This window comes from Pleurodeles waltl, chromosome 6 (genome assembly GCF_031143425.1).
Source record: "Pleurodeles waltl isolate 20211129_DDA chromosome 6, aPleWal1.hap1.20221129, whole genome shotgun sequence".
Taxonomy (NCBI): domain Eukaryota; kingdom Metazoa; phylum Chordata; class Amphibia; order Caudata; family Salamandridae; genus Pleurodeles; species Pleurodeles waltl.
In genome coordinates this window covers 1,109,635,292-1,109,641,291 of record NC_090445.1, presented here as the reverse complement: position 1 = coordinate 1,109,641,291, position 6,000 = coordinate 1,109,635,292, and the positions used below count along the sequence as shown (strand labels likewise).

General features: G+C 48.4%; 1 long non-coding RNA gene across 1 annotated transcript in view; it reads left to right on the top strand.

The window, feature by feature from the left end:
• Nucleotides 1-212: 212 nt before the first annotated feature.
• Nucleotides 213-6,000, top strand: part of LOC138300623 (uncharacterized) — a 154,684-nt gene continuing 148,896 nt past the window's right edge. Inside the window, exon 1 of the long non-coding RNA XR_011204975.1 lies at nucleotides 213-862. This is a non-coding gene — a long non-coding RNA (uncharacterized lncRNA). The remainder of the gene's footprint in view (nucleotides 863-6,000) is intronic.

The following is a 6,000-nucleotide window of genomic DNA, read 5'->3' as shown; positions in this document are numbered from 1 at the left end:
TTTGTTTTCTTTATTTTATAATTTTTTCCATCCACAAAGTGCATCACCATCTTGCTGTCACCTTGTGCACTTGCTTTCTTTATCCCGATTTGTGCTCTTGTATTTACTTGTGACTAATTAGTGCCAATACCGTTCTTCCCCTTTCCACGATCTTCTATTTCCTCCCCTCTAACAATTACACTCCCTTCCCCTGCCCTGTTCACATACCTAGATGAGTCACGCTCCTCCCAGAACGTGGCTGGCTTCCTCGTGTACAGCTCACCCTCTCGGTCTTCTCGTGGCAGTCTTTCTCTCGGAGTTGTGCGACATCCGTCCTCTGTTACTTCCTACTTGGGCTCGCCTTCCTGCTTCCCCTCTCCGTTTACCACACGCTGTGTCTCTTCTTGTTCCTTTACAACGCGCGTCCTCCTCTACGCCCTTCCTTCTTCTTCCCCTTTCCTTCCGGGTTTGTCTGTTTCTCCTCCCCGCGATCTGCTGTCGTAATGACGCACTGGCCGCAACACATCTCTAGTGTCCTTAGTAGTGCCCCAGGGGTACGGTAGGTCCACCCCGTTACCTGTGCCCTGTCACAGTTGCCTTCAGGATACCCCGCTCCGACTACACACCGACAAGTCTGTCACCCCAGTCGCACTAAGGCACTGAAAGATTGCCTTCCACCCAAAAGTGGAAAGGGAACTGCAGCTCCTGGAAGAAGCCAGAGTCATCGAGAAGGTGTTGGGGCTAACTCTGTGGGTGTCCCAGATAGTTGTTGCCAAGAAACCAAAGCAGCCTGACGCAGTGCACATCTGTGTGGATATCCAGCTACCGAATCAGGCCATCAAACGTGAAAAACATCGGACCTCGACTATTGACAACATCATTGGTGAGTTGTGTGGCTCGAAAATATTTTTTAAATGGACCTCAGATCCATGTACCACCAGTTCCCATTGCACACTAACTACTGGCCAATCACCACCTTCTTGACTCATACTGGTCTATGGAGATACACCAGTTTGAACTTTGGTATTTTCAGCGAGGTGGCGGTGTTCCAATACACCATCCGAGGAGTCTTACAGGGTATATCTGGGGTCTTAAACATCAGTGACGATATCTTGGTGCACGTCCTAACTTTGGAAGACCATCCCACTCATCTACTGATAGTCTCTGCCAAGCTGAGAGGATGCGGGCTAAAGCTCCACCGTGATAAGTGCGAATTCCTGAGGGGAGAGACATCAGCTTCTTTGGATACAGATTTTCAGAGAAGGGAATAGGCCCGACCCTGCCAAAGTGAAAGACATTCAAGAAGCTCAAGCTCCAACCTTCGTGTTGGGGGTGCAGAGTTTGTTTTAGGCATGGGTAATTACTGTGGGTGGTTTATGAAGAACCTGTCTGATCTTACCAGCCCTTTGCATGATTTGACCAAAGTCAACAGCTCCTGGGAGTGGGGAGAAGATCAGGAACACGCGTTTCGGAGCACCAAAGAAGCTCTCTCAGCTACCATTACGTTTGTATACTTCAACCCGCAGTGGGAGTCTGTTGGTCGTTGATGCTAGCCCCATCGGACTTAGCACTGTGATAGCCTAGAAGCAGGACTGTGGTGAATGGGCACACGTGGCCTATGCAAGTAGAACTCGTGACACCCACTGAATAGCGATACTCCCAGATCAAAAGAGAGGCCATCCACTGAGGGTGCAGGCATTTTTTTTATGTACCTATATTGGAATTTTTTCACCGTTCTCACTGACCATAAGCTGCTCCTTCCACTCTTCAAAGGATCGTCCTCCAAGACACCTGAGGACAGAAAAATTGATTTTAGAATTGCAGGAATTTGATTTCACTGTTGTGTATCAACCAGGGATGCACAATACGGCTGATTTCCTGTCAAGACATGCTTACCCGGCCACGCCCTGGGAGACCCGAGAAGCATAGAATACAGAGTAATATGTCAGACTCATAGTAGATGCACAAGGCCACTTCCCATACCCCTTACGGAAGTGATACTAGCCACCTCCCTGGACGACTGTTTGCAGCTGGCTGTCGAGGCCATCCGGTCCGGCAGCCGTTATAACACCCGGTGGCTTTCCGCACCCAGGAGGCCAGGTCTATCCTCCAAACACTCTTCCATGCCCAGGACGAACTGTCTGTCAGTGAGGATGGTTGCCTTCTGAGGGACACCCCGTCTCGTCCTCCCAGCAAGCCTCAGGTCCTGCACCATCGCCCACAGCGCCCACCAGTGTATAGTGAAGTCAAAAAGCAGGCTCCAGAGCAAGGTATGGTTCCCTGGCCATGACCAAAAAGTGGAGGAGGTTGTTCAAAGCTGTGTAGTCTGCCAAGCCAGCGGACATCCTGATCGACCAGCACCTGTCATCACAGAGGATGGTCCCATGGCTTCGTGGCAGCGAGCCAGCGCCAATTTTGGGAGTCTCACAGATGAATCCTAAATGCCGATAGTCCCGTTACCCCGAAGTTGAAATTGTTGCAACAACCTCGGCAACCAAAGTCATCCCAAAAATGGAGAAGATAATGGCCACCCACGACCTGTTTGGAGAGATTCGCATAGACAACAGACCCCCGTTCAATAGTCATGAGTGAACCAAGGTTCTACATACCCAGAACGTCGCACATCAATGCATCACGCCCGGTGGCCCCAAGCCAATGGGGAAGTGAAGCATTTTGTTAAAACCCTCTCAAAGACCGTTTGAATTGCGCTGTCAGAAATGAAATGTAGAATTAGCCATCTACAACTTCTATTGGGAGTACTGGGTTACTCCCCATGCTATGGCTGGAGTCGCCCCATGCTATGGCTGGAGTCGCCCCAAGCAGGCTGTGTTTTGGGCGAGCAGTGACTGATTCAATACCCCATCATCCTGCGTGGGTTGCCCAACTAAATCCTGTGAACTGGTCAGAGGCCCGCAGATCTCACAACAACGACCAACGTTTAATGTAGTGGCCATCTTGGGTGATGGAAAACCTCAAAAGGAGCAAAGGAGGGAGCAAATAGCTACCTTTTAGTTTGCAGCCTATTATACAGCGCAGCTGTCTGGTATGCTAAAGACATCTTGGGGAATTTCAGAAAGTTGAGCTGGGAATGCATTCTGCCTGTTGCTTGTCATTGGATTTGTGGTTTGTAACTCACATTTTCTTGCTTTCCATTTACTGGCTTAGGCTCTCCAGGCTCAGTTTGGACCTCCCAATGCTAAAACCTTATTTACCAGTATCCTTCCGCGACCTCCCTTTCTGTAAGCAGGTCTGTAAATCTTGTTCTTATCTTGCCACATTTGCTGTGCATTCAAAGACTGATACAAAATGTCAGGCACTGCCTTCCAAGGGCACTTGTTTGTCCTTCCCACTTGCCATTAAGCTTGCTCTGTCGCTGCTTGTTCTCCCCTCCTGCTTGCTTTTCTTGACGTTCTGTCCCATGTGCTTTGTGGCTAGCCAGAGGTTTTACAGAACCTGACCAGGTTTTAGAGGTATCATCTGGCCATCTGTTGTCCTCCTTTTCCATATAAATTTAAATATAATTACAGATATTATTTTATTCTCAACTAAAGGCAAGTCATAATAATTCATCTCACAGCTTGAATTGAAAGTGTCACCTTGATGTGAGCCTTCATGCCCACCACACTGAACCCAGCATTTTACATTTGTTATATAACATCATCTTCAGAGACCTACTGCTTCATATTTACCTTGCCATTTTGACACACGAGGCGCAGATGCACACCTGGAAAGAGAGCAGTGCCCTGCCATCCATGGAGCCGCATTCTCTGAATTCTCCTACCATTCTCTGCATTTAGATCTCCACACATGGAAATAGGGACAGGAGCATTTTAAAACAAAAACACCAAGCAGGTTTGATGGGTCATTCTCCCCTCCTGTGCTCCCCACCCACCCCCCCAAGGCAGGGATGGAAGGGGAAGCCCATCCCCTTCCACCCCCGACCCCCCCCGTGACGTCAGCGCACGAGCTGATTTGTCACAGGGCTTCCCCATCGCGCTGGAAGCTGAGTTTCCAGCGTGATCGAAATAAATGCTCAGCATTTCTCTTTCGATCACGTGGGGGAGGCCCGGAGAGGCTTCAAAGGGAAGGAAATCTATTTCCTTCCCTTTGAAGTCTCTCCAAGCGTTTCAAAAGCCGGATTCCTTTCAATCCGGCTTTTGAAACGCCCACTAGACACCAGGGATTTTTTTTTTTTTTTTTAACTGGCATAAGGGAGCAACCCCTTGGGCAAGGGTCGCTCCCAATGGGGGGCATTTTTTAGGAAGGCCTTTTCTGCCCCTCCTGGGGTCAGAAACCTCTAGGCACCAGGGATCATTTTTTTATTTTTGTTTTGTTTTAGGTGGGAGCGACCCCTTAGGCAAGGGTCGCTCCCCTAGGGGGCAAATTATATTTAGGCCATATCTGCCCCCCTTGGGGGCAGATTGGCCTATTTTGATGAGGCCAATCTGCCCCCAAGGGGGGCAGAAACCACTAGACACCAGGGAGTTTTTTTTGTTTTACAGATGGGGAGCGACCCCTTGGACAAGGGTCGTTCCCCTGGGGGGGAAATTGTATTTAGACCATTTCTGCCTCACTTGGGGGCAGATTGGCCGATTTTAGGTCAATCTGCCCCCAAGGGGGCAGAAACCACTAGGCACCCAGGATTTTTTTGGCGCCAATGTCACGGGGGGGAGCGATCCCGTAGGCAAGGGTCGCTCCCGGAGGGGGGTACAAATTTATTTTAGGCCATTTCTGCCCCCCCTGGGGCCGGCTGAGCTAGAGGCCAAAATCCACAGGTAGGCACTTTGCAAAAAAACACCTCTTTTTTCTGTGAAAAAATGTGATGTGTCCACGTTGTGTTTTGGGGCATTTCCTTTCGTGGGCGCTAGGCCTACCCACACAAGTGAGGTACCATTTTTATCGAGAGACTAGGGGGAACGCTGGGTGCAAGGAAATGTGTGGCTCCTCTCAGATTCCAAAACTTTCTGTCACCAAAATGAGGAAAAAGTGTTTTTTTGGCCAAATGTTGATGTTTGCAAAGGATTCTGGGTAACAGTACCTGGTCAGAGCCCCACAAGTCACCCCATCTTGGATTCCCCTGGGTTTCTAGTTTTCAAAAATGCGCTGGTTTGCTAGGTTTCCCCAGGTGCCGACTGAGCTAGAGGCCAAAATCCACAGGTAGGCACTGTTTTCTATGAAAAAATGTGATGTGTTCACGTTGTGTTCTGGGCCATTTCCTTTCGTGGGCGCTAGGCCTACCCACACAAGTGAGGTACCATTTTTATCGAGAGACTAGGGGGAAAGCTGGCTGGATGGAAATTTGTGGCTCCTCTCTGATTCCAGAACTTTCTGTCACCAAAATGTGAGAAAAATGTGTTTTTTTAGCCACATTTTGAGGTTTGCAAAGGATTCTGGGTAACAGAACCTGGTCAGAGCCCCACAAGTCACATCATCTTGGATTCCCCAAGGTCTCTAGTTTTCAAAAATGCACAAGTTTGGTAGGTTTCCCTAGGTGCCGGCTGAGCTAGAGGCCAAAATCTACAGGTAGGCACTTTGCAAAAAACACCTCTGTTTTCTTTAAAAAAAAATTGATGTGTCCACGTTGCGTTTTGGGGCGTTTCCTGTCGTGGGCGCTAGGCCTACCCACACAAGTGAGGTATCATTTTTATCAGGAGACTTGGGGGAACATAGAATAGTAAAACAAGTGTTATTGCCCCTTGTCTTTCTCTACATTTTTTCCTTCCAAATATAAGAGTGTGTAAAAAAGACATCTATTTGAGAAATGCCCTGTAATTCACATGCTAGTATGGTCACCCTGGAATTCAGAGATGTGCAAATAACCACTGCTCCTCAACACCTTATCTTGTGCCAATTTTGGAAATACAAAGGTTTTCTTGATAGCTATTTTTCACTCTTTATATTTCAGCAAATGAATTGCTGTATACCCATTATAGAATGAAAATGCACTGCAGGGTGCAGCTCATTTATTGGCTCTGGGTACCTCGGGTTCTTGATGAACCTACAAGCCCTATATATTCCCGG